We start from the raw sequence: 27,980 nt of genomic DNA on the forward strand, positions 1-27,980 counted from the left end.
CCCACCCCTTTTCTTTTGGTGTGTGTGCCAGCAGCACTCATGCCTGGAACAGAGCGCCAGGGCAGACATCTGTCGCACAGTGTCCCTGATCCGATCTGTGTGGCTCGAAGCATTGGGGTCATGAAGAGTAGCAGTCGCCAGTCCAGACACCATGGGAGACGATCTGAGAGCTCTATCTCTGCGTTTTTGGTCTTTCTCATTAAAATTCACACAGCGCACAGCCGCGCACACGCCAGGGTATTAAGCTGTTTGTTGTCTGTATGCGGATCGCTGTCATTTGGACTGTTGTAGCACTAAGTCAAACCGGGCTGGCAAAGTCCCATGTCTTCGACTCGCAGGTGCAGAGAGCAGCGATACGTCGCTTGTTTCAGGCTTGTTCGTCAGCTGCAATGATGTGCAGCTGATCTGAAAGGAGGATTTTGACAGTTAAACTGGATCTCTGCGCCTGGGGGTGCGCCATTAATGACAAAACCAATGACAGAATGAATAAAAGGGCGTTAATTGCGGCTGTTCGCTCGTGTTAGAGAGAGTGTTACTGTGGATTGACATACGCAGCGTCTGCCAAGTTTGATACTTCACATACCTTCTCGAGAGATTAATGGCTGCGTATTGATCCCGCTCAGTGTTTTGACATTTATTGGTGTTGCACTGGTAGCTTTTTGTTCCAAACAGGTGAGTTCATGCCAAATGACAAGCCTGGTGAATGCTCGGCTCAGATGTTCATGGGGAAATGTGAAATGTTGAATGAGGCGCTGTCATTATCAAAGGGCCATACCAGTGTTTTGCATGCCGTAGCACAATCAAACTACAAATCGCTTACACTGCCTCCTAGGCTTCCATTTGTCTCTGTTCATTTCACTAAATCATGAACTTTAACTTGCAGAGGCTTGATTGCGATAGCTAATCTATCACAGTACATACAGTATTTAGTTGCCCTTAAGTTATGTTATCTCAACGTAGTGATGCAGCTGACAGTTGAGTGCAAAAACTCCTGCTGTCAGTGCGTTTGAAGACGCTCGAACATCTAAGATCCGAGTGCGACCTTTTATAAAGCAAGAAACAACCAAAACCACATGCACACATCCATGCCTCCCGACTTGATTTTCCGACAACACAGCTTGTCAGTGCTTTTCAGCATTCGACTGTCAGCTCTCAGATGTTGGAGAGTTTTGAAAATGATCCCATTTTGCAACTAAAATACCACACAGTTTGGAGCAACTTTGATAAAAAAAAAAAGGAAGGCGTGAAGGTTACAACGGCTCTGTGATGGATTGTTGTGATTGAAGATGATTTTTAAAATAGTTGGTTATAATTGGTCTTGAAGTGAAGGAGCTCAGCATACTATCAAAACCACTATCCTGGTTATCAAGACTGACTGTCAGTTTGTTTTCACTTCTTTATTCTGTATGATGTCAGCAGTTAACTTAAAGGAAGCATATTATGCTTTTTCATTTCCGTCAGGGTTTTATATCAGTTCTTGTGCATGTAAAAGCTCTTGCACGTCAAAGGTTAAAGTCTGCACCAACTGACACTCCTAACTTCCACAGAAAACACTGCTCCTGAAATGCCCCGTCAGTACTCCTTTAGTTCTGTGACTTTGTGACATCACACTATGTCACCATGTCGCACATTTGCATAATTTATTTTAGTTTGGCACATAAGAATTAATTTAGCACAGCTGCTCTGCTGTTGTTGTCAGGCATGTGTAAGCTGACCAATCAGAGAAGACGAAGTTGGGAGGGGGGTGCCTTAAAGAGACAGGAGCTAAAACGGAGCGTTTCAGACAGAGGGGAAATACAGGAGTGCAGCACTGGACTGTATGAGAAAACTGATGTGTTTTTTTTCACATTAAAGCATGTAAATCTATTCTAGTACTGACCCAAAATAAAATGATGAACCTAAAAATTAGCATTATATGTCTCCTTTAACGTTTACCCCGTCCAGATTTAAGAGTTGTAAGTCGACTTACAACAACCTGTACAACCTGTATTATTCTGACTCTGATGATCTTCATTCTTAATACAAAGCTCTGATTGGCTCCGTTGTTTTCAGCTGTCATTGAGCACAACACCTTTTGAATGTGGGCAGCGATTCAGAGACCTGGAACCATGCTACAAAACCACCGGTATGGTCCTTTAAGATAAAGCAGTAGACCCATTTGATGAACTCAAAGCTTCACAAAGCTCCTGAATCACCGAATGTGACTCCTTTGATTCAGCGCATCTCATGTGAGTCAGCAGAGTCCCCAAGTAAAAGGCTAGCATGTGTGACGAGCAGATTAGTTTCCTTTATGACGCCTGTCCCCTTTCAAAATGAATACCGTCGCATCTTGTTTACTAAGTATAAATCCCTGAGATGGAAATCAGGCCGAGATGAGATAAATGGCAGACACGGCTCTTATCTTTTGGAAGATAATTGACCTGTGACACTTAGTTGGCAGGGCCCCAAGCCCATGATGGCCTCTTGATGTGAATGTCAATGCGCTTTCAAGTGCAGATAAGTAAGACTGAAATAACTGTTTACATATTAAAATGAGATTATATTACGTGAGTTAATATACCAGGCTGCTGCACTGGTTTAAGATTAGATCGGCTCATATGACCAGACAAACTCGTGGCCAAGGTACACTTTTAAAGACATTAAAAAAACTAGCTACGCTGCAAATTTCAGATAACATTCACTGAGCAAATATTAGCTGGCTGGCTCTGTGCATTAATTCTGCTCACTTACAGCACCGAGACTCACAGTGTGCTTACACTGTATAAATCACTCTTTAATAGGTTCATGTTTGTGCTCAGTAACACCCATTCACCTTGATGTGTATTATTTTGTCACATTTGTCACAATGTATCTCATTACATTTGTGTGTGCACATCTTCAACATACACCTTTTATAGCTTTTATAGGTTCTAAGCAGGGTTGCAACAAGCAAATATACTCTTTTTGTTTGTTTGTTGATTTTTGATTAATTGATAAATCATTTGATCGAAAAAAATGGAGTTAAAAAGTGAAAAATGCTCATTACAGATTCTTATTGCCCAAAGTACTGCCGTCAGAGAAATCTCATATTTGAGAAGTTGAATCCAGTGATTGTAATTTTTAGCTGTGCTAGTGACATGGCTCTGTCGGTCTGTCTGTTCAGGCTGATGCATCCCTAATTCCCATCAGCCCTAGCTGTGCTTTGTGCTGTGTCGTAATTTGCAAATGTTGACATGCTAACGAGCTAAACTAAGGTCAACTTAGCAAACATTAGCCTACACCTGCTGAACATCAGCATGTTACAATTGTCACTGTGAGCAAGCTGACGTTAGCATCTCAAAGCACTGCTGTGCCTGGATTATCAGTCACTGCCAATGCATTTTCTACCGGTCTGTTAATCCATTAAGCAACCGATCATCTCAGCACTATATGTAAGCGTGTCTGTGAGCCTTGTGTCGCGATGCATCCTGCTCTCTTTTGCACTTTTTCTTCAGAAGTTTCTCCGACAGAATCCTCTTAGTGTTGTCCTCTCTGTGCGCCTGTTATGCAGCAGCCTGGAAAAGGTGTTTTATACTGATGACAGGCAAGGTCGCCCAGTGAAACAGGACAGTGCGAGTGTGTATGGCTGAGCGTATATGTGTGGTGGGGAGGGAAAGAGGGTGGAGGAGGGGGGTTGACAGAGGGAGAAATAGAGGGAGAGAAAGTGAAAGAGTGCCACTGCAGCTCTGTCCCGGTGTACCACCCGCTACTCAGCTGCAGCTACAAATCAAACAGAACCGAGTCGCTGCTGGCGCTGCGCCATGACACTGATCACTGGCACACAGAACACTGTCAAAACCATCTTGATGGGTAATTAGGAATACTCTATCATTTTTGCGATCACTTAGCTGCGGCGCAGTGTAGTCTAGAGTGCGAGTGTGATGAGTGTGTGGCATGTGAGGCTGTGGGATTGTCGGAGAAGATGCTGCAGTGATATAAGTACATTTTACACAATGTAACCCCAGCTGGGTGTCAGACTTTAAGGATGGAGGGATCTCGGCTGATCCCTTAAAGTCAGGCCAAAGCAGTAAACTCTAGCTGTCCCTGGTGTGTGTGTGTGGTTGTTACTGCAGCGCTGTGTGTAACCTTGTGGTTGTTTTTAAAGGGTAGCGGCAGTGTTATGGCTCTTTGTGAGTGTCACTGATGCACATCGTGTCCTGAATGACTTTGACCAGGCAGGCCTTGCAGCTTTACAGAGCAGAGCGAGCCGGATAGATAGATCGAGCTTTAAACAGCTCGCATATACACGGGAAAGAGAGAAAAGAGTGGCTGGTTGGCAGGCTGTTTCCCCCCCTGTGATTTAAACATTTCGAATTTTCCCATTAACCCTCATCACTCACAAGAAGACCTCAGCTAAAATGCCTACTTTTACACTTGCGCTGTGAACAATTTTGCAATTTGTGCTGTTATTATCCTAATTTGCGGAAGCGAAAATGAGAGAAAGGGGGGAGCGTGTCGTGTGCCCTTTGATTAAGTGGGATGTTTGAATGCCGGGCCCTCCACCTTCAAGAGAGATTTGATACTTGAGGGGTTGAAGTGTTTTTGATGGAAACTCCATTAATGATTGATAACAGGAGGAGAGCGGTTAAAAATCTCCCTGCTCCAGCACCATCAATTATTAAAAGCTCTCTCCTTGCATTTTGGTGGCACATAAAATATCAGTCACCATCTTGAAATCTTGAGTTGATAATATCTGTCAAAGGAATTAGGGCTGTGTATTGATTCCTTAAAACTCTCCTCATCCGGGGGGGGGGCTTGTTTAAAGGTGATCCTGACAACAGATTGCGACAATTAGCGTCGGTTTTGTCGCTGTTATCTGCTTGTCAAAGGATTTCTAGACTTCTAAGGCATCATTTATAAAACTCAGATTGATATTATCATAGGTTTATGTTTTGCTAATGGCTTACCTGAGTTAGATAAGTTGTTGATATGTTTTTCAGCTCAAACATCTCTGCGTTCCGGCATATCTAGGCTTCATCTCGAGATGGTTGTGTGCCACACAATGTCTCGCTTAATAGCTCGAATGATTCAGCCCGCCTTCATGCCAACATTCTCACACACACCACATGTCGAGTAAGATGTTGAGGGACTGAGTGGATGTTTGAAGTGTTGCTGGAGATTCGTGTCAGCCGGTGTATGAGTGCGTGTCAGTGCGGCGGTGGAAGTTCTCCGGAGCTGAGTGCTGATCCGAGCTGCAGCCTGGAGAACGAGCTGACAGGCCCGCGGGCTTCTCTGTGTCATCGCCAAGGTTCCCATCACCATCATCCCCTTGCAGAGGGAATTCTCTCAGAGAGCACCACCATACTCCCACACAGGAGACCCGATTAAGTCTTAACGCCGCATGTGGCCGCCGCGTCCGGCCACTCTGCTCAAAGTGCTCCGAGGCTGCTTCAAGGCACGCGAGAGTAGATGTTTTTATGGCACTTCAATCGGCCGTGGAGCCTCTCTGAAGGTAATGATTATTGGCTCACATAAGGGCGGAGCACGCTTGGCAGCGCCTCTATTAGAAAATGCCTCTCTTTTTTTCTTTCTGTGTCATCGTGAGTGACACCCTCATTTACTGGTGTCAATATTCAAGTTATTCATTGACTACAAATGGAGTCTTACTGCACTGTGTCTGCATTGCTCAGTAACGTTTGTCTCTTGAGATGAGGTGAGAAAAATGCTCCCGGAGATATGAAAAGTATATCAAATGGAAGGGATGTAAAGATAGAGAAGAACGCTGACAGTAAATGAAAAGTAACAAGAAATAAAGTGATGGCTGTTCTTATCTGCACCCTGATCGGCGAGGCACAGGGTGCTGCCCATCTTGTGTCAACAGCGGCGTGTATTTACATAAGCTGTTTCCCCGTCGGCCACGGCTTCTTGTCCCGAGAGCGCCAGGAGCAGCTATGGCGAGGCGCTTTGATTAGATTTACAGATGGAGATTAATGTGAACAGAGGTAATAGCACAAAGGCATAAATCACAAAGAAGAGGCTGGAAGCACTGTGGTTGACCTTTTGAATGGCGATAATGATGCTGGAGTCAGATATGCTCCTACTGGGGGCCGCAGCGCCAGCATGAGTTTAGACAGCGCTGTCGTAAATGCAAAATGTGTGCGTGCGTGCGTGTGTGGGGTTAATAGACGGGGCGGTCAACACTGGAGTGCATTTAGGTGAAGTGACAGCACGTATGAAGCTGTCAGAGCATTACACGCAGCAAAGTGAGGGAAATGAGTAAATGCACTCAGAGCCTGTGCACACACATGCACACAAGCACAGCGACAGGCTGATACCTGGCGCTCAGGCGCTCTCTTTAAGTGTGGAAGTGAAACCTGCCTGCCTGTCGGTCTGTTTGTCCGTTCCCCTGTCTGTCCCTGCAGCGCGGAGCATCAGCAGGGTTATTAGAGGAGCCCTATGGCTGCCACTGATAAGGCCCGTATGGGTGCTGCCACTGACAGCACATCCTGCCTGCGTGGCGAACACAAGTGGCCTGGCCGGGGGATTACTGCCTGCTGCTGCCATTTCTGCTGATGCCTTTCTTTATGTTATCCTCTCCAGTCACATGCGCTGCATTTGAATAACTTGGCTGATGTTGTAGAAATGGAACTCCTCGAAAATCCCCACCTGCATACAAATGAAGCCGCGCCAAAAAAACGTCCACATAACACACATTTTTCGGTTTATTACTCCCCCCTGTCTCCTCCTTTTCTCTCCTCCTGCTAGTGGCCACAACCGGTTATTTACATGCTCTGTCACTTACTGGGAGGAGTGATGCTGATGGGTTAGGAGGCTCACTAATCCACTCTGCTGCTGTCATTAGAGAGAAGCAAACAGACTATTACCACCTCCTCCTCCTCTTTCTGCTCATCATAAGCCTGCCTGCACACTTGCTCGTGCACACACACACACACACACACGCACACACACACAGCTGTGATGGAGAGTGCCTCTTGTTTCTTTAGCGCTACTGAGTGGAGCCCTGCTTTGGTAATTGATCCTGTTTGGTACAAGGGGAGGGGGGAGAGAGAGAGAGAGAGAGAGGGAGGTCCTTAGTGTTGTCAGTTTGCTGCATTAATTTTTCAAACGTGGCTAGTGAGGCTGGAGGGACGGAGGAGGGGCCCACCGCAGAGCTCGCTCGGATGCTGTGCATAACGCTGCTGCTTAGTCTGTCTGCACTTCCATCGCCGTTTATCCGCGCACACTCTAAAATAAGTTCCTCCCTGTGAGACTCAATCATGATTCAACTGATTCATCTACTCAGCCCCGGCCTCCTGCTGATGACATATTTGTTTTCTTCCGTCTCTCCTCCGTCCGCAGCTCAGAAATAGCCTTCTGGTGGTTGTGCGTCTTGTGTGCCTCTTTGTCTGGGTGTTTGTGCCTTCTCATGGCGTACAGTATGCACAGCAGATAATAGACAGACCTCACTCTGTGCTTTCTGATCCCAGCTCTGGGCTCCGGTCGCTGACTCAATGATGATGTCACAGAGCCAGCTGAGAAGCAGAACTGAGCAAAACGGAGGCGCGAAGAAGGCTCAACTCTTGCCTGATACTGTAGTAGAAACTGCTATTATTACTTCTGTGTTCTTCACAAGTTCTCCCCCGTCTTCTGTCCTTCTCCTACTCCTGTCCTATAATTAGCACTAATGGTAACGCAGTGCTGTTCAGCAGTTAGAGAAAGGACACCGCTGAATGATTTCTATGTCCGTCAGAGCTGCGTTAGCCGACACTTCCATGAGTCATTAAGAGATGCTCACAGCCACATAGGACGTCACTGCTGACATTTGTTGCCGATATGAGTCATAATTTCTTGCTTTTATTTAATACTTCCCCAAGCCACTTGTGTGTGTGACACGTATCATTTAGCATCTCTAATTTTGTCTCATGCTTGGAGATGTAAAGTGGTCGCGCAGCAGCTCACAGCTCCCCACAAATGTCACTCAAAGTATCTAGAAAAGCTTTGTGGTGATGCAGTATGTAAACCACTCTGTGGGAGAGAACTGTCAGGTCATGATAACTGGAGTTGCAGCACATACAGTACAGAGCCTGGGGACCAGGAAGTTCCTAAGTCCTAAATAGTCAGGATGGGTCACATGCAGCATACATATCCTCCCGCAGGGATTAATAACTCTGACTTCTTTATGCTTGGCAGACATCACACTTTGTCACATTTTGATCCAAAGGAGCACTTAAAGAGTCTGAAGGTCGATACACTAGCATATACTATCATTCATTTCAGATTGTTTCCAAAAGTTTGGCATCTGCACTGAAATGACCAACAGTAGAAACATACTTAAAGGGCAACTCCACCAAATGTATAAATTGAAATGTGTTTACTGGTTTTGGGGAGTTCTTCTGCATATGTGAAAAAAAGTAGTATAAAATCTCATGTAGCTCCAGAGGAAGCTGCATGTAATCTGATAAATTACCTCCAGTGATGTCACTCAGTTGCATTGTGGGTAATGTAGGCACCTGATTTTGAAAAGCAGCCCACTGGATAACACTGTTGGACAGTTTAAAAACAAATGATCAAAACAGATGCAACAGAACCAGCGATATCACATTCCACACATTCTTCTTCTTTTTCAAAACCTCATGCCTACATTACCCACAATCAGCGGAGGTAATTTATCGGATTACATGCAACTTCCTCTGGAGCCACAAAAAGCTTTATACTACTTTTTCACATATGCAGTAGTACCCCTCAAGACTTGTACACACTCTCACTTTAGTGCCTCCTTTAAAGGGGTACTAAAGGAGGATGTATCTAAGATATCTAAACTTTCAGTTTTCAGTTGCCATGTCCAAACCCAAACAGAGATAACCCTGGTGACATCATCAGGGTTATTCTTCATACTTTAGAAAGCTCCTCCAGAGCCACAGAGGAAATTACAACTGTCGCCACAGACTGTACAGCTGTTTGTGAATGACACATAGACAAAAACAAGTGTATTGACATTATTGTGGACATGGGCTAAAACTGTAGACAACCAGAGAAACACATGACTTTTCTGAGGAGAGGCATGTATGAACAAAGTAATGACATTGTAGGCTATATATCATGTATTATTGTGTGTGTTTTGCCCTCTAAACCTGACCATTTAACCTCAACATGTCAGCATACCAAACGTAATAAAAGGCAGGGCCGGGCCACAGATGAGCCGTGTGATTTACAGCCTTTGTCAGGTCACACAGGTGAGAGTCCTTTCTTTACCTCTCTGTGTTTTGTCCCATCCAACAGGTGTGTTTTCTCCCTGATTCCACTCCCCCCCCTTCCCTCCTATCCTCTCACCCTCCTGCCAGCTTAGCTAGCCAGGACAGGCCTTCTTCCACTCCAAAACCATGATTGCATTCTTGAGCTATTCCACCCCCTCCTTCAGAACAAGAGCCCTCCGCATCTCCCTTCCTTTCAAGTAGAGGCTGCCGGCCGCGTTTCCCCTTTGAAGATGTAATCTTGGAAAACACAGAGACATCTCCAGGATTATCTTAAATGTCTTCAGTATGTCAACAGCCTGGCCCCGTCGCGGAGCAGCACTGGCTGTTTAAGGGGTCGGCTGTGATGACAGCCGAGGAAAATGCAGCATCGCAGAGGTAATCACAGGGTCAACTTCGCTGACTCCATTCAGGGCCAAACTCCCACTGTTAAAACTGGATGATAACAGACACAGTGAAATGATGTATTTCCCCCGTGTGGGCAAGGCTGTGTTTACAATTGAAGGTAATAGCAGGCAGCGGAGCGCTCAATAACAGATGGTGTTGGTAGGTGAGGTTCATTTATGTCATGGCGTTCTCCAAAATGTTATGAAAACCTGAACATCTTAACTAAGCATACACAATAAGATGAGAAGCATCACTGAGTAGTCACAAGAGGGAGAGTTACTATACACCAAATTAGAGGCACATAAGTGGGCGCTCCTTGAAAAGGATCTTGACTTTGTAATCATATCAGATGTTATCGGGAGGAGATTTTAGGAAGGGTAAGTGCTCGGAAACTAAATCAGAGAGAAGCTGCCTAGGGAACACGTTGTTATCATAATTACCTGCTGAGCGATGACTGCAGAACCGGTGTTGATGTTGACGCCGAGCTGCCCTCTTCTCTCTCCGACGAGGCTGTCTTGTGTGGGCTGCTGCCTTCGACACATCTCTTTGTGCTGTGTTCTGTGTGTGTGTTTTCTTTCTTTCGTTTTCTTTTTTTCCCCCTCCGTTCAGCCAGGAACACAGACTGCAGGCCAAAAAAAAAAACGCAAATATTGTTTTGGTGAGATCTGGCATGGAGATTCGGGACGGACTTGCGTCAGTGTGTACGTGCGGGTGCTGGCAGGCCTTTTGGGCTGCTCTTGGGAGCCGAGGTGAACTGGAGAGACCTCATCTTCTCCGTTTCAAACGGCAACCTGCTCCCGCCGGCGCACAGGGCCTGCCTGCATGGCGCTTTTTTTTCCTTTTTATTACAAATGATCTGAATGAAACGCGGCCCCAGTTCTCCTCACTGCTGGCATTTAAACAGGAGGAAATAACAGATGATGATATCAGAGTGGTGAAGGAGAGCGAGAGACCACTCCAGGAGGAGGAGAAAGAAACACTTGACCTGTTTGTTTAGGAAAATGGTATTCCTCTGCTAATTTCCTCCTGATAAGTATCTGACAGCTCCTAGTAAAGTGTTTTATCTTGGCTGGAGGGAAATGGCTTCTCTCACTCACAGTGCCAATCGATTTCAGAGTCTCTGCCGCTTTAAATTGCATTCTCTGGTTTTTAGAGTTGTTCTATTTGCATAGAGGTCATCAATTACATATATTAGCCTACTGCTTTCAGCTCAGTGTGGACTGTCTCCTCCCTTCCCTCCCTCCTGCTCACTTCTCCTTACCTCTCGAGACACTGCTGCACATTCTCGCTCTTTCCTCTTCCACCTAACATCATCGACTGCTGTTTGCCGCGTTGGGGGGCATTGATTTTTACTGTTCTGCCTCTCTCTCTGGTTTAACAGTTGATGAGTTGTGTTAAGACGCCCAGGGACAGCCCTGCCTGTTTTAAGGAGATGAGGTCGGCTTTTATAACGCTCCTGCTTCCTCAGCCTTGGATGATAAGATGAGTGTGTGTGTGTGTGTAGCATGTAAGTGTGCGCATGAGTCTGTCTGTATGAATTGAGCAGTCGCTTGAGACTAGGATCCCCCCCAGGAAGCTAAAGTAAACGCTGTGGTGTTAAGGGCTTTTAACAGGCAAACTTGGGCTTTGTCATCTTCAGCATTTGAATCACTTTAAAGTCTTTGCGCAGAAAATTGGTTTACCTCAGTCAATGAGCAGCCACATCATCAGATACGATTACCAGGATTGAAGCGTTAAGAGTAAATGAAACAGGAGACGTCTGGCTCGAGTGGAGAGTTGACACAGAGTTTAGATTCGACGACGGGAATTTTTAGTCTCTGAGACACCTATAAGTTACCCCCCACAGCCCACACACATACACACACACACACACACACACACACACACGCACACACTCAGAAGTCATAGATACAGACACAAACCTCATTTAACACGATTAGTTTCTTTGAGGATTTTACCGCAGCCTCTTATATCCGGGATGAAAGAGTTCACACTTCTGACAGGGGAGCAAAAAAAAAAAAAAAAAAGCCAGAGTCTGCAGAAGCTCGTAGGAAGCACTCAGCTTTTCACTGCAATATTCACCACATTATTAAGGAACACATTGCTTTGTGCTGTGTTGCTCTCAACACCATCTGTAGTGTGCTGCTCAAGTGGTAGCAATTTTCCCGTAGCCTCGTGTCTCTCGCACGGTATTACAAGTGAAACTCGATTGCAGATCTCTGCTCGATGTTCTAGTGCGTTTAGTTTCTCATAAACGTTTGCATTCTTCGGTGATTGCTCCCCGGCAGTTTCCAATATGCAGAAACGCACCGCCGTCTCACTATTTAGTTCCCTCTCACACTCTTTAGCTTTCAAGGCCGATGTCATTTACCCAGTATTGCTCTTCTAATCCAGTCTATCCTCGGCTGTAATAAAACAATGATGTTGTTTTACCAACCTCAAGGAAGCTGAACGTAGCTCTCTTGCTCTTGCATGGTGGCTAAATGACGTCACCTGAAAAGAAACGATGCAATTGCAAATCAGCTTTAACATAATAATTGAATATCCAGAATTTAATGTATGACCGACTTAACAATCGGATATTATAATCTTTCTCTTAAACCCATAACCTTTACACACTCGCTGCACACACAGGTTTTTAAGAGGGTCCATCGGTGCGTGTTATAGCTGGGTAATATCAACCTAATAGGCTTACCTGTCAGCACTGTGCAGGACGTAGACCCCGTAAATCACATTTGTCTGCGACACCTGCTCGCCTCCCTGCGTATTTATGGGTTTCTCCTCCGCCCTGTCCTCTTCTTTTTGGCCTCCGTCCAAAGTCAACCCCCTCTTCACACAGTATGTTCTCCAGTATGTTCCCTTCTTCTCGTGGATTAAATGAACGAGCAGGTGTTCGGGCGTACAGGGGGCCCCATTCCATACATAAACCCCCTCTGTTTAAACCATCCATGCATTGTTTTCTCAATATCAAGAGGAGATATTTTAGATTCAGTCCTGAGAAGGAAAGAATTTGGGTCATTTTTCATATTTTTAAACTTTTAAGTGTGAGCACTCAACTGTGGAGTATGTTTACCTTGATTTTGAGCAGGCATGGTGTTTTCAAAAGATAGACTGTCAAGGTGCAAACAGACAAATATGTACTAAAGCAGTTCACTCATCTAGATGTAGATCCTCTCATATCACTGATATCATCATCATCTATTTTTATGTAATTAGAAATGAGGAGTCAGGAGATAAGTGTGACTTCTTTGCTTACATATTTTCTTTTTGTTCATAGATGTGTTGCCTTTTATTTTAAAAGTAATAAAGTGTTCCTTATCATAAAATAAGCGTCTATATCAGAACTGCTAAACTGTCGTGCTAATATTAGGAAATGTATATTATCAGCCATTCTTGCTGATGGATAGAGCTGAAGTGGTTTTGCTTTCAGTGACTTAACAAGCGCAGCGTCTACAAACTTTGACACAGTTGCTGGTTGTTTGCACATTGAAAGCTGGTTTTTCAAGCCACCAATAAACACAGAAAAAAACAAGAAGACCCCAGTCAACTTGAGAGCCAAACATGTCGGTGCGTGTGTGGACATTTTCTTTTACAGTTTCAGAGGAAAACAACACAATTGTTATTTACAACACCTGTTCCTCAATGGTTCAGAGGCTAGGAAAAGACTTCTAGCATTAAAAACCCTATTAGAACGGTGGAATAATACATCATCCGTCTTGGCTCAATATATCTTAGCCCTTCTTACCCTGAGGTGTGCATAAACTACAGGTCAGGAACTTGAAATATAAATGTGTGAAATCGTATCGTTATTGGACATGAGAAGCAAGTAATTAACGCTATCCATATCAGCTGAAACTGGAAAGAATCCATGTTGTGTATCCTAGTCTACATCCATGCTAGGGGCTCTGTGAGGCCGTGCCACTGCTTTGAGCTAAATACTAACATAAGCATGCTGACACGCTCACAGTGACAGTGCTAACATGCTCATGTTAAGCATGTAGTATTGACCTGGTTCACCACCTTAGTTTAGCCTGTTAGCATGCTAATCTTAGCGGCACTTGCTTACACAACGTACAGCTGAGGCTGGAGGGAATGCTTTTAGTTTCACAGGTATTTGATCATTAATATTGGACACTGATGGCAATAACCTCACCAGCATGGCTGGAGGAAGTGTGGCACACAGAGAGAATGGGGTTAAATCTTAAAATCAGGGTCATGCAATGTGATCATTTTTGTATTTCATCCCAGTTTTCATTGAATTAAACTGCATTGCAGAACTTGTTTGCAGGCTAATCCCAAACTTGTGTGTAAGTGTTCTGGGCCTACACTGGATTTGTATCAGCCCGTAAAGTGTGCAGCGAAGCAGTGAAGAGAGACTAAGAGAGGTGTATTAAGGCAGTGAATCTTGCAGCTGTGTGTGTGTGTGTGTGGGTGTGTGTGCGTGTAATGGACTCAGGATGAGGGCTGACCAAGAGCCAGGCTGCTGATAACCTTTAGGAAGGACATTGTTCCTGTGCAGTGGGGGGTGGGGTCGCGTGGGGGGATATACAGGACTGCTGCAGTGTACAGGCACGGCAGTGGCAGTGTGATAGGTGGTGCAGTTGCTCATTGGTTCATTGGCTTTCCGGCAGGGTTAGGAGGTAGAGTAAATGGGGCAGTATAGCAAACTCCCTCCTGCCTTCCTACATACGAGTGTATTTCTCTGTGATACATTTGTCCTCTGTCTGAACCAGGTTCTGCCTGGCATTCCATTAAAGAAATTTAACAGCCTTTTCTTCTGTCTTCCTTCCCCTCAGATCACCGCTTAAGGAGGGGTCACTGAGGGACCGTGCGTGAGGAATACATGAAGGGCAGGGTGGGGGAGGGGTTGGCGACCACAGCAGCAGCACCAGAGAGGTCAAAGTTCAAAACAGGTAAACAGATTTTTTCTGTTAATCCACAGCTCTGTAATTGGTGCAGTTCTGACTGCTTCTTTTTTTTTCCGACGCCGAGCAGACTTGGCACGCAAAGGCAAAGTGAGGGAGTAATGTGGCTGGTTTTGATTGGACCCTCCTGGGCTGGCGGCTGGGGAGGAACTGGGAACTGAGCAGTCTGCAGCTGCTGTTTATGAGGAGCCGTGCAGGATCTTGTTTGGCTCTGTCCAGAAAAACCAAAAAAAAAAAAAAACCCGCCAGTCCCCACCGAGAAGCTTGTGGCCAGTGTCAATACTTGGATAATAGAGCAAAAACCACGATGCTGTGATTCAAGCTCCGTTTGTTTCCAAAAAAACTCACATTTTCTGCTCTTTACAGTGGGCAGATGTGGGCCTGGGGAGTCGGGGAAAAAGATTTATGTGTTAATACATTTCAAGTGACAAAAAGTACTCTTTAAACTTAACACTACTTTAACCCACTCCTGTTTTTAACCTTAAATCTCGAGTCTAAATGATCTGTAAGCTGCTTTTTCTGGCTTTTTGTTCTTAGTAGAGCTCCAGGTGGCATATGAAAGTACTTTGATATTAAAGTGGTATATCATCAATGTACTATCACAATGAACTGAGACACTTGGAGGGTTTGTTGTGAGTTTATTGTGGTACAAATTCAAAGGTCTTGTACAGGGGTTCCCAAACCTTTTACCTTTGGCGGCCAAAACCGAAACTTAATGATGGGCCACGGGCTGAAAGCAAACATATGGTAATATGGTATGGTAAGTCATAATTATGAGATAATTTCAACTTTATCTCATGATTTCAACTTTTTATCTCACAATTCTGACTTATTACCTAATATCTATGACTAATCGTGGGGATATTTTACATTTAGAGAATATTTTTTTCTTAGTTTTCGTGTTTTTTTTATCTTTACTGGCTGAATTGGCTTTCCGTACAAACACCTATTGTATTATTAAGACACAAAATGATACTAGGATTCAAAGTTCCTTTAATTGACTGTCTTGATCATGAAAAACTAATAAATAAATAGGGATCCTACATATTCAAAGAGCATTTTAAACAAAACAGCATAAACAATATTATAATTTATTTATTTTTTCACTCAGAACATCTGGCGGACCAAATGTAACCTTGTGGTGGGCCATCTTTGGCTCACAGGCCCCACTTTGGGCAGCCCTGTTCTTTAGTGTGTGCATGTTTGCCGTGGCCCAAACAAGAAAAGAAAGTGATTTTTTAAGTAGGTCCAAAGCGGTGCAAAACTCTGCCACCTAGCTCCAATTATACACTCGTTTTGCCTTCCCTCCTGTATTCTTTGCTACCAGGGATTAAGGAGGATTGTGGGAGGTTTGGAGGGTGGGTGGGGATAGATCCAGGAAGCAAATGGATAAATAAAGTGCTGGTTAATCTTCCTTAGTGTGTGTCTGTGTGTGTGTGTGTGTGTGTGTGTGTGTGTGTGTGTGTGTGTGTGTGTGTGTGTGAACGCTGAGCAATGGCACCGCCCGGGGAACATCTGCCTCGCACACAAACACACACACACTCATGCACACATATATGCAGACAGACAGACAGATACTGCACACACACATGCCCGACTAGCAGGGATCAGCCGCAGCGATAAGCACACGGACGTCAGAGCACAGAAAGCGACAGGTTTAACACACATACACACGCGCGCACAACAGTGACAAGCAACGCACGGTGAAAGAGAGGGAGAGAGGCGCTGCCAGCCGACAGAACAGAGCCGCAGAGTGTGACGGCACATGACTGCAGACACATGAAAGTATAGGAAGTTTTACTGTGTTTCTCTGCTGCTGTCGTACCGCATTCATCTCGCCTGGTATCCATGCACTCATATCTGTTCTTTTTTTTTCCTCCCCTCCTCCTCTCACATTAACACATACACAGCGCACCAGCAGTTGATCAAACAACTGTGCAATTGAGGCAGAATTTGGCCAGACAGCCAGCCAGGATGAGTAATGTAGAGCTCCTCTGGCTTAATTTGTTTAGAAAGCCTATCATCGCTGCAAACATGTTACAGACTGTTGCCGTTTACAGAGCTGTATTTTCCCCTGCAGCTTTAATTGGATGCATTTTTAATGTTAGCGCCACATAGTGTGACCACTGTTGACACTGAACACTGTGGCCGTTGTGAGGCGACGGAGTTGAGATTGAGGAGAGAGGAAGAGCGAGTGTTTGTGTGTGCGAGTGCGTAATGGTTCAGTGTGTTGTGTCCACACTATAGGTTAAATTTATAGTTCTGCATTACAGGGTTACAGCTATGCTACAGAGCCGACACACCTAGCTGCTGTACCTAGGCTGTACTTGAAGTGTGACTATGTAGACACCTCTTGGAGGCCGCAGCAGCTGTGATTGGTCAGCTCAGGGTGCTTATGTTTTTTCCTACAAGTTTCCAATGCTGTTAAAAATTGCTGTGAATGAAAGTTGGATGAAAGCTCTGCCTTCAATCTTCACTGCTTGGTAACACTTTATAATAACAGTCATTAGTAAATGGTAAATTTATAGTGAATTAAACTTGAAAAACAATTATACACTTGATAACAAACAATGAAATGCCATACAAACCATTGTTTAAGCAGTTGTAAAGGTTTATTAACATCAGTTGCAATGTTATGATGGCCATACAAACAATGTAATGATATTTATAGATAAACTACACAGTATTTATTAACCAATTACAAAGTATTATAATCATCAGTTGCAAATTAATGGATAGTTTATACAGCACGTTATTGTTTGTTAACACTAAAATAACTAAAGTTTAACCAACTATAAATGTACCATTTATAAATAACAGTCACTCACTGCTCAGATTGCACAGAATAGTCTCCTCATCAGTGATGAGAAGGTAGTAAAGTAACCCAGTTACTGTTTGGAATATAATTAAAGCCTGATACGACCTGATTATGTACATCACATCTGTCAGGTGCTCCAGTGGTGCTATCATTGTGTAAATTCAACACTGCCTACCGTACAGGTGTACTGTAAAGCTGGACTCCTCTTGGATCCAGTGTTTGTCCATCTTAAATCAACACAAACGTTTCTATATTTTGGTCCACACTAAGCTGGCCCAAATGCAAGACACACAGGCAGGCAGGTAGTAAAACAAAAAGTGAGCTTTAATCAAAATCCAAGTCCAATATCCAAAAAATCCAAAATCCAAAAGTGCAAACAATAAATTGGCAGGCGACAAAAACTGGCAGCAGAAAGGCAGGCAAAGGACAATACAAAAATATTACAAAACCTAAGAAACAGACAAACCAGAAAACCACAAGGAACGAATCAGGAACACAGGGAACACATGAGGACCTGGGAACAAGCACAGGAGATGCGTGGATGAAAACAGGATGAAAACAGGACTGGTGTGAGGACGAGAACAGACGGACCTACAAAGAGTGAGGGAACAACACGGGCTTAGATACAAACTAAACTAACGAGGGGATGAGGTGCAGGTTCAGAGCACTAGGAACACAGGTGAGCAGGAAGTAGAAAGTGACAACAAAATACAAGAGGATATAACTGTAGGATAAAGCAGGAAATAACCAAAAACCCAAAACATGAGAATCTAGAGTGGATATGTTTTGAAACGTCAGTGTTGTAGCGTGAACGCGGGGAAATAACCACATGAACCCCGGCCTGATATGATCACTCAATACAGGCGTCGTCATTAACCTGTAGTGGTTTATTTCATTTAAACGGTGATATCAACCAGTTCAACCAGCTGAGACCAAGCAGAATAAACATGCAACAACAATCCGAAACACTCCTGTGGACACACACCGTCTGATTAAGAGCGTCTTCAAATGATCTGTGGAACTAGTCGGAGCGTGTTCTGGTTGGGTTCGGCTCTTTTGCTCTTTCAGCTGTCAGTGCCACATGGTGTTCCAAGATAAAGCAAAGGATGTTGGAGCTTCTAGGGATTAACTCGCACCAAGGGAATTAGCATCCCGTTCCCAGCCATCTTTTTCATTCTTGTCTGTTTCTTTCCCTCCATTATTCGTCCCGCACTTTCTTCCTCCCTTCCCTCCATCTGTTTCTTCCGCAGAGAGGTAAATGTGTACGTAGATATTAGACCGTACTGTATGTTTGTGAGACAGAGAAGGTGAGAGATGCAGACCAAGATAGAATGAGAGAGAACCGGAGTCTAATCAAGACTCTTATTCTCTAAGGAGTTTCACCTCAGGGTGCTGTAGCTTAGGAGACTGTGATGATACTCAAACGACAGGAATGTGTATTTTTATCCTCGCTGGTGATAGTCATTGTGTTTCTCGTCTTATGGCCCATTTTTCGCACACACAAGCAAGCTGGCCTTTTTTTGTATTGTGTGCTGCTGCAAGAGGCATCTCACAAACAAGCAGAGGTATAAAGTGGTGAGAGTGGGAGGATGAGAGAGAACATTGTCTTCTCTTTTCCAGCTTAGGGACAAGAGCAGAACAGGTTGTGTGAGGATACTTGCTATCCTTAACAACGTCTAACACTGCCTCAGGGCCACCTCTTCTCCTCTGATGCAGCTGAGAGTTGTGTTGTGCAGAGGAGTTGGAATATTTGCAACACATTCCTCAGTGTCAGATGGCACTCCTAGTACACTATAATTACCAGAGTATCACTTGAAGTTTGTCATGTTTTGACATAATTTATGCAGTAACTAAGGTTAATAACTAATAATGGTTTATTAGATGACTCGATTTCCCCGTTACACAATTATGCCTCATTAAATCTAACAAGTAATCTTCATGGAGTTGGTGTGCAGCTGAAATAGATCTAGAATATGATTGTGATCCTGGCTTTGTTTTCATGGCTTTGTTCAATGTCAATTTCAGTTTTATACAACTTTGGCCTTATGTTTGTAGTCCGGCGATCTAAATAGGTAATAATAACACTGTGGTGCTGAGATCTGCTGAAAGCGGTTCGGATGGGGCAAGAAACTGGAGCAGTCAGATCAGATGATCATACAGGTTGTAAACAAAAAGGGGATAGATTACTCGTCAAATGTTCCGTTTTTTGTGCAATGTGGGATTATTAACAACATTTTGGGTGCAGTCGTTTTGGATTCACACGATAAGTTCACCCAAAAATGAAAATTCATTCATCATCTACTCACCTTCATGTCGGTAGAAAGGCTGCTACATTTTTGTAGTCCACAGAACATTTCTGGAGCTTCACAGCTGATAACAGAGTTATCAAAACTAATGTAAACATTGGCCAAAACTACAACAATCAGACCTAAGTTGTATTAAACTGAAATTTTTTCTTTAAGTATCTCCAAATGTTGATGTAATCTGTAATGACATCACTCCGGTAGGCGGCCATCTTTGTGCGCCGGTCGGTCCATGATGTTATCCATCATTGGGTCTCTGTCTGGCGTCGTCAATTATCCAGAGGAAAATAACATTAGAGGCCTGAATGGGACACGGAGCCGTGGCAGGCCTGACATGGCTGTGTTATATGATTACACAACCTGTTGGCTGTCCGCCTGTCAAGTGTCTCCCCGGCTCTGATGAATGGCTGTAATATGTCGCGCATCACAACACGCCACGCCACACACTCATTAATGGCTTCTCATAATGCCCGGGACGTTCCTACCGATGGATTCACAGAGAGGGGGAGGGAGAAGGAGGTGGCAGTTGTAGCGCTAGGGTGAGAAATGGCGTTCATGAATAGGCCAACCTTGCCTTCGCATCGCCATTCAAGGCGGTAAACAAAAGAAACATGGTATCCTCATTTGAATAATTTCACAAACGGTGTGGCAAGACGCCAGCATCACAACCACACGTAGCTCTTAATGAATGAACGAAGGATGACAGAAACAGGATGAGGACAAAAAGCAAAGGGAGATGTAAGAATGATTATTTTTAAAAATGCGACACATATGTTTCTCAATTAGATACATTCTTGTCCATCTGTGGCCTATTTGCATAGATTATCAGAAATGTGTGCAATGCGGCATGTGCGCCAGTGAGTGGGAACATTACAATAGAGCCGCTTGAAAAAAAAAAAAGGAGATTGGATCAGTCGGATGCCATCTGAAGCTTAGCTGATTGCTCTTTCTTTCCTGTGAATTAGGAGAAACGCTACCCAAGATCCTCCAAACTACTCGACTCTCAGTTACAACAAACAGATTTGATTCTCGTGGAGACTCCGCGTCGAGAGGTTTTTCGAATTAAACGGGTGAAAATAGTTCTGAATGAGCTATTTTCAGCAGGGGGAGGTGCTGTGTACCAGTGGCTGTGTGGCAACAGAGTAAAGTAGTTTTTCACAAAGTGTACCGTCCGTAGAGAGGTTATCTAAAACCTACATGACCCTTAGCCACATTAGCTGCTGGTATTTATGGCTCTGTCAGACTTTTAGTGTGAAATGCCTGCTGGGAAGCGTCAGCCACATTGCAGGGGCACATTCTTTCTCTCAATTTGACACGTCTGCGCTCAATACTCCGCGCCTCAGCTTTGACTTGTCATTTATGTTGCATTGTCTCACCTTAAAGTCGGTATTTTTACAGAGGGAGACGCAGATGTTTGGAGATTTTCAACGACCTTGCTCAGATGCTCGGGCTGGATGCCGTGGAGGAGAGCATTGAGCAGCGCTGCACCTGCAGTGTGTGCATGTGAGGGAGGAAGGAGACAGCCTGTATATTCCTCTGTCTGTGTGCCTGTGTTTGGTGTATGTGTTCTTTCTCACAGCTTGAGTTTCTCAGTTTGAAATGCAACACCTGCAGATGTGTCTTGTAAACTGCAGCCCCCAGCTTCTCTTCCATTCAGAGGGGACCACTGAAACAAAGCAATTAAAGTAGCTCTCTACATGGGGGCGAGGATATGCTGCGTGGGTGTGCCTGCTAGTGCACGAGTGTGTGTGAGAGATTCTGCGTTGTTTTGAGCGCCAGAATCTTTAATGAGATCTACGTCCCGGCAGGCAAGAGGACAGCTCCACGCCAATCACAACATTAGCAGTTCTGTCATATTCATGTCTGCTTAAATATGGAGGTCAGAGGTCAGTGACAACCTGTTGACACGGAGAAGATTTATGCAACATGCACGCACACACCCGTGCATGCGCGCACACACACGTGCAAACACACAGGCAGCCACAGCCCAGTTCTTTGGCGCAGCGCGTTACAGCAGTGGTTTCTGGTTGCTGCTGATCTTTGGGTCCTTCCAGCTCCAGAAACCAGAGCCTGAGTTATTCTCCGCTCCGCTCCCTGACCCTCCTAATTGAGAACGGCTGTGGCTTAGAAAGACAGAGCTAAAGAGAACAGAGAGTGAAAAGGAAAGTAAGAACAAAAGATTGAAAGGAGCAAAGAGCTAAACCTGTGCAGGCCGGTGCTGATCAAGGGGAAGGTGGCTCAACAGTTGGCCCTAATGAAAGCCGAACCTCCTTCCTCCCCTCCGCCCTCCACCTCCTGCTCTCTGGCCGTGAGCCAAGCAGAGCCAAGCACAATGTAGCTTTTCAATATAAGATATGATAGCTGGAAGAAAGAAAAAAAACATGAGGGAGACGGTGTTTAGAGTGGAGAGAGAGAGTAAAGACCAGAGGGTTTGGGAAGAGGAGTGGTGAGCTCAGTGACAGCTGCATGCATGTCGTAGTGGGTGACGGTCTGTCCGTCTGTCAGAGCAGATATTTCTGTCTGTTTAGTGCTGCCTTACTGGCTGCCAGAGACACTCCTCATGTCATCGCTGGGTGCCTGCTGTCACTGGCTAAAAAGGAGAGAGGGAGCGGAGTGTGTGTGTGTTCACATGGGCGTGTGTGTGTGAGAGAGAGAGAGTGACAGAGAGAAACTCGAGCAGCTGTCTTGGAAGCTCCTCCACTCTGTCAGTGCATCTTGAATCTGCTTTCCCCTGATACTTTCCCCGGTAAGACAGCATTTCAGTCAGTTGTGTTGGTCAGAAGTCCACCTTTTACTTGCTGTTAAAGGAACACACACTTTTGGGAAATCAGCGTGTTGGACAGCTTGTCTGTTAAGTGATGAGATCATAAACAGTGTAGATACCCATATGTCCCAAGTGGACCTGGTTTCTGTGCTTATATTTAAAGAGAAATTCTTCTTCTCTTTCACAACATGCATTTTAATTTCATACTTTTTAGCCCGTTCAGTGAGTCCGGTGAGTCCAACCTAACTTGCAAAAGCAGTTATTTGAAGGTCTAAATGTGGGTAAACATGAAAAATCATTACCTGTGTTATCTGTTCCAGCTGTCTTTCTCAATACAGAGCTGAGTTTTGGGTTCGACCTACAGCCTGTTTACTCTGACATCTTCGACCTGGCGATACAACCACTTAGGTGGTAGAGTGAGGCTCGAATTAATTGTGGGGCTAGTGTTTCGATCCTCGACATACTACCATCCGAGTTCACCAATTCAGATCCCTCAACTCAGTCTAGTTGTCCTGAACGACTTCGATGTCCCAGACAAATTCCAGTCAAGTATTACCTTCAAATTCAGATTGTGGTCAGAGGGAATTCTTTTCACTTTTATGACTGGAGTGATTTAAATATTTTGGACTCCATCAGATTTTCCTGGTAATAAACAGCAGAACAGAATGACTCGTGTTACGTGTGGATAGGTATCTGGCCAGTGCCCCATCCATGCATCCCATCATGATATCTGTTTGCATATCAAACGGCCCTGACACACAATTATGGGGGCCGTCGGTGAGTGTCCATGGCTCTATTTTTTGCAGTGTTAGCACTTGTTGGCCTTTGTTGGCAGCTTTTTGTCCGACTGAACAAGTAGAATCGGCAGCGAGCTGGTGAGAGAAAGCACTCTGATTGACTGTTCAGCTAAGGGAAGCAGTGCAAGGAAAAAAACAAAGGGAAAGCCCCCCTAAGCTTGATGATTTCACCCATTTAGTGCAGTTTCTCCTTAATTTCTGCCTCCTCCTCCTCGCCAGTGCCATTTGCAACTTTTCACTGGTTTGTATATCTGCGGTCTATAGTCTTCTGGTTTCCCTTTGTTGAATGCCAGGGTCAGTGCGTTGTATTCCAGTGCAGCTTTTCGGCCGAGACACCGGCAATGTTTGGTGACACAACAGTCGGCTTTCGTTTTTGCCAATTCTTTGATTTCGATTTGGGGCTGAAGACAGAGAAAGACACTGAGCTCCAAATTGCTCTAGATGAGCAATTTGCGCCCATTGAGTGAAAAATAGGCTTTGTGAAGTGCTTTGATTTGTTCAGGTTGAAATTGTTAAATAAGTGCAGTCCATATCCCAAACAATGCAAACGTAAAAATGTTTTTTGTTGTTGACCCGGTGTTAGAGTTGGATTTATTTGATTCTGTTGGATTCTGTAGTAAAGCTTTTTAGTACAGCGTGCTACAATATGCTATCATCTTCTAGATACTGTGCATTAGTGAAAACCTACAACAATAAGACCCACATGTTGGAGTACCAGAATGTACCATTCACATACAGTGCATATAGTGTTGTGATATAGAAGTATCATCTCAGTAAACTTGGAGCAGCTGTAATGAAAAGACATGGTGGTAGGCGGCTGAGTCCGTCAGTTTTGTGTAGGAGGTACAATTTACATGAAATATTAAATGGAAATAGCAAACTGTTTTAAATTTCCGGGGTCAACTGAATGTTAGTGTGGGTGGCGCAGTGAGACGGCGTGGAGCTTAAATTCACTGTGTGCCGTAGTTACTTCCCCAAAATAGTTTCAAAATCAACCTTGCTTGTCTGATTAGTTTATATTGAAGATATTCAGTTTTACAGTTTGTGAATCTGCTGGAAAAAATAACAAATACAACTGATGACTGTTTACTTATAAAGCTTGACTTCATATTTTGGATAATATTAGTCATTATGTCTGCTATCATTTAACATGAAACACGTGGATGATTTCATGTGTCTGCACTTCTATTACTTCAACAATGGTCCAATCTCTCAGAAACATCCCGTATTCCTTCGAATCACGGGGTTCTGTTTCTTACTAATATGGTGTATTTTTGCCTTAAGTGCACGCCATCGACTGTTTGATTGCAATCATCTGTTGTTGGGAGCGCTGTCGTCTGATTACAAACACGTGTTTTTCACCAACTGAGATGGCCATCGAGTGAGGTAATGGAATATTAAAAAAATTTAAGACCGTGTGGAAGGTAGCGGGCTGCACAGTGGCTCGGTGGTTACCATGAAGTTCGAGGGTTTGCTCCCTGACTGTGAAGTTTGAACGTTCGCTGCCGTGTTTTCTTTGGCTGCTCTGGTTTTCATGCAACTGCACTGAAGGTGTGAATGTGTGCAACCCTGAATTGGATAAGTGGGTATGGAAAACGGATAGATGGCTTTTCTTTCTTGGCCTTTCGGCGACTGTTCTGTATCTCTCAGCCAGACAACGATACTTGTATGACTTAATGAATGTAGGAAGCAGAGTCACTTAATTCTCCAAATGTAATTCCCAGGCTGGAAAACCCCATGATTTTAGCAGTGGTTAAGAGCCTTCACAGTGACACTGCCTATAATTTTGTGGCGGCCGTGACAATATTAGTCCAACTTTAGATTCTGTACAGTCAGTGTTCGCTCGCCCTGACTTCTCCGGTGCCCTGACAGCCCTGTAACCACACACCGGTGTTTATGTTCTTTAGGTTAACACGGTTATCTCTGTACGTAACCTGAGCCCTCAACCTACACGGGCACTTCTTGGCATACATGTGTGTGGTTGCGTGCATGTGTGTGATCTTGCAGCTGCAGGACCCGTCTTTCTCCAGAAAGAGCTGCAGGGACTTGCCAGTATTTTCATTCCCTCTGGAGGCATTTCCGCACACTAACAAAGCCCGGCCTGCGTGATGAAACGGAAAGGAAGCAGCTTTTGTGAAGGGAGCAGCCGATTTCGGTGTGTGTGTCTGTGTGTGTGTGTGTGTGCACTGCTGACCCTGGCTAACAGTTTGTTACATGCAGATTTACTTTTGAGCTTGTAATTCAGGCTCCTCCAGGCTCTTGTTTGCTGACGAGCCTACTGTAGCACAAGAACAAGCCTACTCTGAGTCCCATCCAGAAGACAAAGTTGCCTCCTGTTTGCCTCTAATTAACTGGTAAAATAGCGAGCTTGTTAGCTTGTTGGAGGGCTTGTTAACCACTGGCCTTTCACAGTCTTCACTTCCTGTGTAGCCCCTGCCAAAAGGAAATGTGTGCTGTAGCCCAGGTCACAATCCTCCAGGGTGTCTGGCTCTGGGAAGGGACTGAATCGAACCAATGAAAGTGGAAATTTGTCTGCGTTTTTACAGTTCAGCAGAACTAATATAAAACACTCTGCCCTGATGTCTGCGGTAAATAAATAGCACTGATTTAAATCGAAGGTTCTGCCGTTTTTGGGGTTCAGCGTCTGAGTATTAATTTTTCTCTCTTTCTCTAAGTCGGTGGTTTCCAGAAATAACTCCTCGGTTTTGGCAGGAGCTGAGGTGGAAGCTCACACGAAACATTTTTGCTGTCTCACTTGAGGTCATGACACAGCTACCGAAAATCACAAATGTTATTTTATTCTCAGATGGGAGCAAAGCAACTGCAGGATCCTACAACCGCAGTGTCGCTGAAGCTGGGATTTTCTTTGGGGTTGTCTACAGAGTCAGCGTCCTGTGGGTTGACGGCCAGGGCCCTGTGACACACGCTCATGCCCATAAACAGGGATTTGGCCCTCTGGAGAAAATAACCTTGATAATTACTGGGTGCATATGGACCTGCCCACAGCGGGGAGGAGGAGGAGGAGGAGGAGATGGGGGTTGACTGAGAAGGAGAAAGAGAGGGAGAGAGAGCCACATCCGCTGGTGCATTCCTCCATGCTGTGTCATACTGGTGCCGAGTTTCCCCTCAGTTTGCACAGAGATTTCCACAAGGCAGGGAGAGTGCAAAGGGCTACTGACGCAATGCTCAGGGCTGTGGACACTGACATTTAAAGTTTAACAAGGCAGCGAGCCGCTCATTCATAGACTCCCCACGGTAACACAAAGACAACAAAACAGTTTGAAGAGTAAACACGAGAGGAGTGTTGGACAATTGTGAAAAATTGGAGAAGAAACATGACCTAACTGTTGTCATAGAGTTCGACTCGCCTCTCCCTCACTGCCCTCGTCACATTGCCTCCCTGGTCTGGCTGAACTGGCATCATTACAGCAGCCAGAGCTGAATGTCTGTGGTTGGCTCACAGCCCGTCTGCTTGCCTGTCATTCAGCTGGTTAAAGAGGCCTTGTTGAACCGCTGCACTGTGCCCGGCTACTACAGGGCCATTCATGCCTGTAACGGCAGAAACAGCCAAGTCCTGTCATCAGAGCTAGCTAGCACATACCAATTTACTACTGGAAATGACAAGGGCATTTTGCTGGATAAGCACAGTTTCTCCTCGAGCAACCTCGTAACCGGCTCTTTTATTTTTTTTCTGTCTGGATTACAGTTCAGAGAACGAGAGCGAGCGTCTTTAGACAAACACAGCCTTCACGTCTCGAATATGTTCCCTGTCTCTGTTGCATGTACATCTAGTGCAAAGTGAAATAGACTGATCTGTTCCCCAAGGAATCGTACGACAACAGCGCGGAACAACAAAACACATCCTTTGTGCTGCCTCGGATGCTGCAAATTTCAAACAGAAGACTTGAGAATACAGTTTGTCACTCCGAGAGAGTTTTTTTTCCCTGTTCCTTCTGCTTGCCGAGTCGCTCTGTGTGCCTTTTGGCTAATGGCAGCTCATCTTGTCACAGATGACCTGTGCTTCACCGAGACATTCTCTGTCCTCCTCTCAGTCCCTGTGTGACACCCAGAGTGAGGACACGCATGAGAGCCATGACTTCATCCTGCGCTCTCCCTCCTTTCCCTGCCTCCTCCCTCTCTCATCCTCCCTTCCCTCTCTTGTACTTTTTGTCTTCCTCCCCTACCCCCCTCGCTCTGCGTCTGCAGTCCTAACATCTTCCTGCTATGATTAGCAATAGTGTTTTTTCCCCAGCCAGTGTAATGTCTAGAGCCTCCTGTGTCCTTGGAAAGCAGCCTAATAAGCTCAGACACACACTGCTGTCTCTGCGCTCCACGGGCCTATTCTCCAGTGTCACCCAGCGCACACTGAGGTAAACAAAGACTGCCACACACACGCACACACACACTACCCCAGTGTGCTAATAGACCGGCATACCGGCCCACCGAGGACAGCATCGACGCTAGCTTGCTAACGTTGACCTTCCGTGTGCCAATCACAACAAATCTGCTCCCACATTTGAATACGGGGAGGAGAACAGTGTAAATTGAAAGCAGAAATCCCCCCGGTGTGAGACAAGATGAGCCTCCGAATAAATTATTCAGATGGCAGCCTCTTTTTCCTGCATGATTCTCGCCTTCTGCTACGTTTAATGGCATCTGTGATGACGCCCGTTGGAGATTAATCCAGATGTAAGACGTTTACGCGTGTGTTCGCGCGCGCCGGCTTACACTCGTACGTGTGTTTCTGTGTGTGTGGCCTGCTCACCCCTCTTCTCGT

At 45.0% G+C, this 27,980-nt stretch overlaps 1 protein-coding gene across 7 annotated transcripts in view; it reads left to right on the forward strand.

Moving 5' to 3' along the window:
* The window catches only part of zmiz1a (zinc finger, MIZ-type containing 1a), a 108,455-nt gene that overhangs the window by 10,334 nt on the left and 70,141 nt on the right, over positions 1 to 27,980 (forward strand). For 6 of the 7 annotated variants that reach the window (XM_084375076.1, XM_084375072.1, XM_084375080.1 and 3 more), the window contains exon 2: positions 14,393 to 14,509. The exons of the other annotated variant lie outside the window; for it this stretch is intronic. The gene's annotated coding sequence lies outside the window, so the exon portion shown is untranslated. The remainder of the gene's footprint in view (positions 1 to 14,392; positions 14,510 to 27,980) is intronic. 7 annotated transcript variants of the gene reach the window in all.

The sequence above is a fragment of the Pagrus pagrus genome (genome assembly GCF_965226575.1).
Source record: "Pagrus pagrus genome assembly, chromosome: 15".
NCBI lineage: Eukaryota > Metazoa > Chordata > Actinopteri > Spariformes > Sparidae > Pagrus > Pagrus pagrus.